General features: G+C 39.1%; 1 long non-coding RNA gene across 1 annotated transcript in view; it reads left to right on the forward strand.

The window, feature by feature from the left end:
• Positions 1–8,112, forward strand: part of LOC106147715 — a 13,061-nt gene extending 4,949 nt beyond the window's left edge. The window contains exons 3-4 of the long non-coding RNA XR_001232624.1: positions 2,465–2,623; positions 7,684–8,112. This is a non-coding gene — a long non-coding RNA (uncharacterized LOC106147715). The remainder of the gene's footprint in view (positions 1–2,464; positions 2,624–7,683) is intronic.
• Positions 8,113–9,626: the final 1,514 nt, after the last annotated feature.

Below are 9,626 nucleotides of genomic sequence, written 5' to 3' on the forward strand. Positions count from 1 at the left end.
GAAGGAAAGAAAGAGGAAAAAAGAGAGAAAGAGGAAAGAACTGATATTAGTGGGATTTTCCTTCAATAAATATGATGGTAGGGTTCATTGTATTAACTGGCAGGGGAAGGGCATTGAGATTACACATGTAGACAAGGCATTACTTTGCTACTGGAATGCGCTGAAGTCAGGGATGGCTGAGTTTACGAGAACTGCACCTGGAAGAGGCCCTGTGCTGTGGCACCTGTCCCACAGGCGCTGTCTGTACCTGCTCTTGCGGAGGCATCTCCACTCACATTTTATAGCTTTCCCAGACTCCCGGTTTTGCCTGGCACCTACATGGAGTGAAAGGGGCAAATGAAGAGAAGGGGCCACACAGCTGAGGATGAAAGAAGCAAGAAGGAAGGAAACATGGCAGAGGCTCTCATGTAGCATCTTGTCTAGTCATTTAATGTTATAGTTATATATGTGTTCAATATTGCACCCTTCCCACTCCAAAATGACAAAAATAGAGCTCAGAGAAATTAAGTATCTTTTCAAGATCAGAAAGCTCATAAAAACGAGTGCAAATATTATGCACTGAAAATATGTACTGATGAAGTAAATAAATAAATTTTAGTAAATAGCTGAAAGACTACAGCTAGTCTGGGTTCTTTCCCCCAAATATCTCACAGACAGTAATTCCTCCATATACCGTATTTACATTCATCATCAACTTGCTTCTTTCTCTCTTGTTTTCTGTCTTCATTTCCTTCTATTTCCATTGTTTTCAAATTAAGGTGACAGGAGAGAAAGCTGGAGAAGCTTTGGTCTGGAATTAAGCCTTATCTTACAACTTAGGAGTGTATCACCTTATTCCCCTGGTCCTTCAGTGCTGTTGGAAGTGTTCCTTCCAAATAAAAATTTCCAGATAGAAATTATGGCTGCGTTATGAAAGAAGAGTGTTTATAATAAGGACAGAGTTAGTTTTTCTTTATTCCCCAAAGGTCTGCCCACAGCTGAGGATGCTGTGTTCAGTGCTGGGGTCTTCACCTTAGGAATGATGATTTAGAATTTAGTTAAAAATTGACCAGGTAGGGGCTGGGGATTTAGCTCAGTGGCAAAGCGCCTGCCTGGCAAGCGCAAGGTCGTGATTTCGGTTCCTGGTACCGGAGAAAGACCAAAAATTAAAAAAAAAAAAAAAAAAAAAAAAAATTGACCAGGTGAATAAGAGACTTTGAAGTCATGTTATATAATATGAAAATGGGCTAATAGCCTCAGAAATTTAAAATGGAAATATTTTGACAGTGAAAATAATTACCTTAAAGTATGAAGTGTAGGCTTGATTTGGGAGAGACTTATTGTCTTATGTTTTATATTACATGAAATAATGTAATGAGAATAACCAGGCATTTTTAAGATATTCAAGAAGTTCAAAACTCCCTCACTAGGTAGGCAGTTTCCAACTGTCACAAGCATGCAAGTGCAAACTAAACTTGCTGCTGAAGAAGACAATTGCAGCATCAGAAGGTGTTCGCACTAGATAACCAGCAATGTCGCCTTCAAGACTGAGCCTCCAGGGCATTTTGTGATTCTCACTAACTTCAGAATATTTTATACCAGGAACGTTTCCTAGTTTAGGGCTGGAAAAGCACTGAAAGTATTTTCATCAACCATCAGTTGTGTGTAGTGTCCTGCACAGTAGGAAGCCAACAAACGTTTGTTAAAAGCCAAAATGCTACTGTTCTCTAGTGCTGCTGAATCTTTACTGTTCTATGGGGGATACAGCACACTAACTTTCAGAGAAATCCACTTGGTTTCCAGGCAGCAGAGTGGGCTGTCCAATGGGAATCTCTCAGCTGGATTCTGACCCATCTCCTGCTAGTTCTAGGTGACAGAGTGCTATTATTCAAGCAAAGATGGACCACAAGCCTAGTGAGTTTTTCAGCATGCCAAGAATCTGGGAAATTAGTTCTGTATATGGAAGGCTTGCATTTCCTTCATTTACCTCTCAAACCTTTTTCTGAAACACAGTAAATTCAAGGGGAAAAAATATATTCCATCTTCCAACATCTCAGTTCCCACTGGGCTGAGAATAGAGAAAAAAATGAACAGCAATATGAAGAGAATGATGCTTAAAACAGAAATTGGGACATAGGGGGAGGAGGAGAAGCAAGTCCATCCCAGCTGAAAGATTTCCTTAACATGTAATTGTGGTCTTATCTGAAAGCAGTTTCCTGGAAGTGTACATTTAGCTTCCAGGATAAATAGGAAGCTCAAAAGTGCAGCTCTGTGTTGAGGCTACTGTTGCCATGGCGTAAATTAAATACAGGGGAAATGAGAGTAGTTTGTTTTTGTCCTGGAATAAGACCTTACCACTTCTCCACAGCTCTGTGAAAGGCTGAGGAATCTGTAGCACACATACTGACAGCATGTGGGATGGATTACATTTGATCTCTCTTCAAGATGGATAATAAAAGGTTTAATTGTTTCCATTTTTTTACAGTGTAATGGATGGATGGAGGAGGAAGATGTCTTGAGAGTTTGCTCATTTAAAGCAGTGATTGCAATATTGTTCTAGAAAGTGGGAAATGATGTGAAGAAAGTTGAAGAAAGAGCATGCAGAGGTCTGCTGACTCTGAGGATTCTCTGTTCCTCTGCCCAGGTATCGGGCTTGGAAACTGAATGTCACCGTCTAATAGCTCAATTGCTTTCAGCCCTCATCATCTTTTGCCAGCAAGAATGTAACAGCCTTTTAATTGGTGTCTCTTCCTCCTGCATCTTCCTTCCTCTACTCCCCAGCCAGAGGGTTCCTGTAACGGCGATAATGCCACTGTGCTCTCCCTCATTTAAAAACCTTATAGTGCCCGCCTACCAGATATACTATGGATCCTCACCATGGATGCAAACCCCCAGCTGGCTCTCCACCTTCATCCTCCTCAACTCCTTCTCTGGATTATTGTTCATCAAGGGCACGGCTCTGCTTGAAAGCCTCTGGTGAAATCCCATTCTTTCTCTCTGAATTTCTGTCACCCTATCTCTAAGGACTGTTCTTTTCCTCCCTCTTCCTCAAACAATTCACCCTTTGAGAAAATTCAGGCTTCATTCATTCTCACCTCCCTTAGCATCCTTGTGTCCTGTCCAGGTGATGCTGTCAATGTGTCCCATAAGAACTCAGTCAGAGCCTCCCTCTCCTGTCATTAGAACTCCCCAGTGATGTGCTCCCTCCCCAATTTGTGTTCCTTGAGAACAGTTCTTCATGTCTCCTCACTTGTGTCCCCAGCCTGTACAGCAGTGGTGGCAAACCTATGGCACATGTGTCACAGTGTGCTGTTTGTTACCACTGAAAACTCTGAAAGGTTCGCCATCACTACTCTAGAGGCCGCATGTGCTGGGTAAGTGCTAGTTCAATGAGTAAATGAAAATGTTTTCCTTCATGAAAATATTATAGTAAAAGTAATGTTCTAGGAAAGATCCAAGTGAGATAAGTATGAACTCACACACTCACACACATGAAATGTTTGTGAGTAAAATGCTGCTAATAGTTAAATGACTAAGTCAAGATTTGAACACATGAACTGTGCAATGTATTTAGCATTTCACCTGAGGATAATTATTATTCCCAGTGCCTCACTGTCCTGCCAATATCATGATCTATGTTCCTTGCATATGCATGAAGTTACTTTGAAGAAGGAGGTGCTCCCCAGCCTGACTCCAGCTCTGAAACTCACTACCACCATTGTGTATCCCTGACAAACCACCTCTTAAAGTGGCGACCCTGGTTTAGCAGTTCTGGATTTGAAATGCTGTGGCTCCAGAAAACATGCAAGAAATGATGCTTCTGCTTCTTGGGCCTCAATTTTGTGTGGCAGGCTGGGAAGCACCCTGGCTCTATGCGGAGAAAGGCAGCTTTCAGGGAGCTGAACCCCAAAGTGTTTACTGCTCTACACATGACTACACGGAGAGCTTCTGCCACCTGCGTTAACATTTAGGGGAATTTAGGTTGATTTCATTACCTATTGTTTGATGATCAAATATTTTTCATGATTAAATTGAGTTCTGAATATTGCAGAGGTTTTTTTTCCATAATAACTCAAGTAGTTTTCATTTGATTTCTATCAGTTTAGCTTGTTATTTCGCACTGTTCTATTTTTCTAGTACTAAGCCCAGGTTTCCGAACTGAATCCCAAAGGAAACCTCCTTAGATTTACAAGCCATATAGACAAATTATCAATAATCAGGCCTAACAACATAGCGGGAAAAGTTCCAGTTGGTAGAGAAACTTGTGAGGAAATAGACAAAATGTAAAAATATGCAAGATGATAAAGGACAAGGGAATTCAATGAAATAAAAAAAATCAACTCTGGGAATTTTAAATCACAAAAAAACTGTGTAGCAAAGTAGGAGAGTCAAATAAAATCCAAATATTATTTAGAAGATTAGAGCTTTGAGACAAAAAAAAAAAGAATATCCACAATATGTGAGAACAGAGGCCAAGAAAAATAATAAGAAACAAGTCCATGTAATATTTTCATAGAATTTTTTAAGAACAGAATAATCCTACAGAATGAAAAAATTACAACAGTGGGCTTCACATATTTAGGTGTTGCCTTTAGGCACAGAAGCTGTCTAAGTGCATCACGCACATTTTCTCACTTATTACTCTTGATCACCTCAGGGGGCAGAAACTGTTATTAAGGCCAGATGACTTGAAAAGGATAAAACTAAAATGCTATTTAACAAGCTCTTAAAACCTAAAAGGGTGAATAATCTACTTTTTCCTTAAATGATCTTTTCTAGAACTCTGTAATGAAAATAGCATTATCTACTTTATTGACATTTATTGATCATAAAACAAGACAGTACATACATAAGAATATTACATGTATTCTTTATTTTTTATAACAAGCCTGTGAATTAGAAGTTACTCTTATTTTCATTTCACTGCTGAGGGAATTGAACTTTCATGAGGTAAAGTAACTTCCCAAATTCACCCATAGTGAGAAATAGAATCAAAATTGAAAGTCATCACCTGGTTTGTTTCTAGCTTGACAATACATCTATTTTAAAAGGCTGCATCTTGGCACACAAACTGGTGTGCAAAAGTCTCTTTAGGTACCCATAAATGGTGTTGGTAGATTAAAGGAAGGTACATGTTTAATTCTACTCTGAAATCCCAATCTGTATTTCATAAATTTATGCAATTTATTATCCCTTCAGAAAAAGATGAGAGTTCCTTGATGTCACATTCTTGCAGCAGCAGATGCATCCTGACAGTTTAATTCTCTAATCTTGTAGTTTTAATTTGCTTCTCCTTGTTTCATAATGAGATTTAATATTTTTATAAATGTTTATAAACTATTTTTATTTTGTCATAATTCACTGATGTTACCAATCATGGATGTTTTGCCCATTTTTCTAGTGAATTTTCTTTTCTTTTTCTATTCATGGGATATTTAAATATACTATACACTAATCCCTGAAAATATCTTCTCTAAGTTTGTAATATTTTTATTCACTGTTTTTCCGTAAAGAAAGATCATTATTTTCCTTTTTTGCAGTTTTGTACCTTCTTAAAGAAATCTTTCTGTACCTCAAACTCTAAAATTGCAAGATTGTTTTCTAAAATTTTTATGTTTTATTTTTTCTTCCATATCTAAGCCTTTACATCTTCCTCAGTTTGGTTTTGGTGTGCACGTCAGGTAGGAATCTGTAACAGATGTTTTCTGAAACAAGCCCATGTATTAGCTGTATCTGGAGCTCACCCAGAGTTCCAAGAAAGACACAGTCTACGCTTGGATTTCTGCCTTAAGCATCTGCCTGAAAATGTTCTCTGACTACTGAGCAGACTTGTTCCGGGTCCAAGGCTGGCTGAAATAGGGCTGAGGTCCAGGAACAACCTTTAGCCAATGGAGGAACACTATCCCAACTTCTTCATCCCGGAAATGGAACAACAGTAGGTTAGGTTTTAAAGACTCCTCAAGATTTCACAGTAAATTTCAGCCCTACTTAACCACTGGTGACAACCTCCTTCTTAATATGCACTTGACTGGCTTCATTTCTCATTCCCTATTTCTTTTCTCCAATCACTGACCTGTTTCTAGAGATCACCACCCACACAAATATTTACACCCATTTGTGATTAAGTTTTGGTTTCTGTAGTAATCCAAACTGTCCTAGAAAGCAGACCCTCAAGATGAAGTACTGTAACAATATTGCTTGCGGACCACATAGCAAATGGGTTCCATTGCTGTAGTAAGTGAGGTGGTAAAGAACACTAGCATGCTGCAGTGTCAAATTTACTAAGACTCTCCCCTGTGGACTGAGAAGCTGCACAGGTGAGAGATGAAACACTGGTTTATTCAGTCCCAACGTGGGAGAAATATGGCAATAACAGTAGCCAGTATAGTGAATTTAGCTGTTTTGTTTCTGATGTCAGATGCATGAAAGAAAACATAGAGAAAATGAGGCTCATGTCATGTAAATACTGGCTTAGCCAATATGGTTGCTACGAAAGGCAGAAGGGCTTTACTGCATCTTTAAAAAGTTCTTCTCCTGCAGCCCAGGGCAGAAAGAGCTGAAAATCCAGGATGACAGTAGTTAAGGAGATGCTGAACTAATAATCACACAAGTTAAAAATAGGGTTCTGGTAAGGATGAGATTAGACAGTGATCTTTGGGATGGAGATATTTGACAATCCTGAGCTCCTAGCTGCTCTACACCCACTGAACCAGCAGAAAACCCTCTCTTTCTTGTTGGAGAAGAGTTAACTTCTATTGCTTAGGAACTACAAAAATGTGCTGACTCACAAGATGAGTTTGTCCTCCTGGATAGAAGTTAAATGCAATGCATTGCAATTCAGTGCAATATAGTAATTGCAATCTCCTATCTAATCAATTTTGCCTAGTTGTCAGAGCCGGTTCTGATGAAGGGCTGGAGAGGCACCTCGTAGGTGGAAATGATGCTCCCGCATTTCTAAAAGTATGCTCCACAGGTCCGTGTGGATGCTGGAGTCTTCCAGAAAATCCACCAGCTTGAACTATTTTCATATTCACATTTTCATTTTTTAGCTACTCTGTCTAGTTGATATTTCTACTGATAGTTCTGAAGCAATGGTGTGTTGGGAAAAAAGCAAAAAAAAAAAAAAGAAAAAGCCAAGGCAGTAGCACAAACCGTACTAATAATCTTCCCTGCTAATTTTAAGTCAGTGATCCTAGGGACACTCTTGATGGGGTATCAGAATTATGAATTTCTACAATTAATCCTGGAGTACTTTTTTTTAATATTCTATGTGACAAAATAGGAATTATGTATGAAGTTTTTACTGCACACTAAACTACTACAGTTATATTACAGAAAACACTTCTTAAATTATTTCCATTATAAGGCAACCAAGCTCATTTAATGAAATAATATTTTGCCTTGAAATAACAAATGATGTAGAAACAGTGGTTTTTGGTTATTTGGCAGTCATGTTCTCAAAAATTAACTGAGTTGGCCTTCCATTTCAAGGCAAAAAAATAAGAAAGAGAGAGAAAAAGAGAAACAGACAATTTAACAAAAAAATAAAATTGTGAGAAATTTATTACACCTTGAGCTCAAGCATTTTCCCAATACTTAAACAGGAGATTGGTGATTTTTATTAAATAATGTGTTTCTTTAAATATTATATAATTAGGTGCAACCACATCTGCTTGACACAGTGGCTTAATATTTTCTTGCCAGATGATCATTGCAGAATATTACAAGATCATGCATGGCTAAAGGATTTGCTCAAAGCGTGTGATAGAACGTGGATTTTATTACAACAGAAGATGAAGAGTTTATGAAAAGTATTTCAGATTCACATCACAACTGTGCTCTGAAAGATTACTACTTCCCAAATTTTAGTGTAATATTAAAGAAGAATGGTCAAAACTCCTAAAAAGGACTTTTCAGTATTCCTCTCTTTTCCAACTGTGTACTCTGTGAAGCTGGATTTCTTCCATATACTTCAACCAAAACGATATATAAGTACAACTTGAATCCCAGAGCAGAAACTGTAGCTGCTTCCCACTGAGTCGGATGTCAAAAGGACTTGCAAGATGTACAGCAATGCCACTATTCTCACTAATTGGAAATGTGCTTGTTTGTCATTAAAGTAGGTCACCTAAATTGTTTGTAATGAGCTTCTTTTTGTTAAAGTGACTTAACACAAATCTATTTCAATGCTCCTCAGTTTTATTCATAATGTATTAGTAGATATAAATAAAAGCCCTTCAGAGTAACTGTACACCAATGAGAGTATAAATGGGTCTTAAGACCAGAAAGTTTAAGAACCAGTGGCCTTTGATAAGCTGAAATGGTTGTTCTATGAGGCCAGGAAATCACCTGTTGACTGTGTGACTCAGGAGGAGCTGGAGGACAGTCTGTTGAGTAATAAAGACTACACAAGTGAGAGGGGCCCGCCTGACCCCTGTAGGTTAGAATGGGCAACACTGGACACCAGGATGAAAGGAGGTCACCATTGTCATAGGGGATAGCAGAGCTGTAGAAGAGCAGAGCTCATGCTGTGACACCTGACGATCCGAGGGAAAGCAGATATAATTACAGTAGCAGAGAGTAAGAGGATCGTGGCCACCAACACACTGGGCTCTTCGCTGAGACTAGGGGACCCTAATATTGATAAGAGGGAGACAGATTGGAAGCCAGCGATAGTTTGAATTATGGAAATAAAATATTTTGAGATGGAAAATAAAAGGCTAATGCAACAAAAAATCACAAACCCTCAGTTTCCAGACTTGAGCCAGGTCTCTGATGAAGAGTCCATTGACCCCAGAAGTCAGGTGCTCTTAATGGGAAATATTGCATCCCCACACATTGTATACAAAATAGTCCCTGAATCCCTTCTCAAAAGGCCCTACATCCATTTACTGAGGTAACGGTGGGGAAACAGGAACGCTCAGATATACTGAATATATCATCTGAGGTCCGGGGACACAAGAAGTCCTAAATCCCAGGGATCTCTCCAGTTGGAGAGCTGCAGAAATGAGACCACGTTTAAATGGAATCCTGGACCGAGTACTGTATATCTATGTCTATCTCACAGTGGGTCCGAGGGGTCTTCAGACTGTTATGTGTTCACTCCTCTAGTTCCCGAGTGGATAAATATAACTTAAGATCAAAGGAAACCTTCAATTTCATTTCCCAACCTGTGGAGTAAGCACCTTTATAAGAGAAAGAGCCAAATTGAAAAAACTGAAAGCGCATTGCCCCAGCCAAGGTAATAAATCGCGCGAGGTTTCATAACCCAGCTGGAATTGCAATGAACAGCGCAATCCTCGAAGATTTAAAGGATGGAGGGATGATGGCCTGAAACATATCCTTGTTTAATTCACTAGTATGGTCCTGCTAAAAACAGATGGATATGGCAGATGGTGATAGACGACAGTAAACTTAACAAATGCTGGCCCTAATCATAGATGCTGTGCTGAAGATAGCATCTGTCCTGGAGCAGAAAAGCACAGCCCCTGGTCTGTAGTTGCTGCTGATTTCCTCGATGTATTCATTTCAATACCCATCAGACAAGAGACTCCAAAGCACTCTGCATATTTGCAGGGCAGATGGCAATCCACTTTCACCGTTTTGTCTCTTCTCTTATCTGCCACAATACAGAATGAGGGGATGTA

The sequence above is a fragment of the Chinchilla lanigera genome, unplaced genomic scaffold (assembly GCF_000276665.1).
Source record: "Chinchilla lanigera isolate Chin_1 unplaced genomic scaffold, ChiLan1.0 scaffold00008, whole genome shotgun sequence".
Lineage (NCBI taxonomy): Eukaryota > Metazoa > Chordata > Mammalia > Rodentia > Chinchillidae > Chinchilla > Chinchilla lanigera.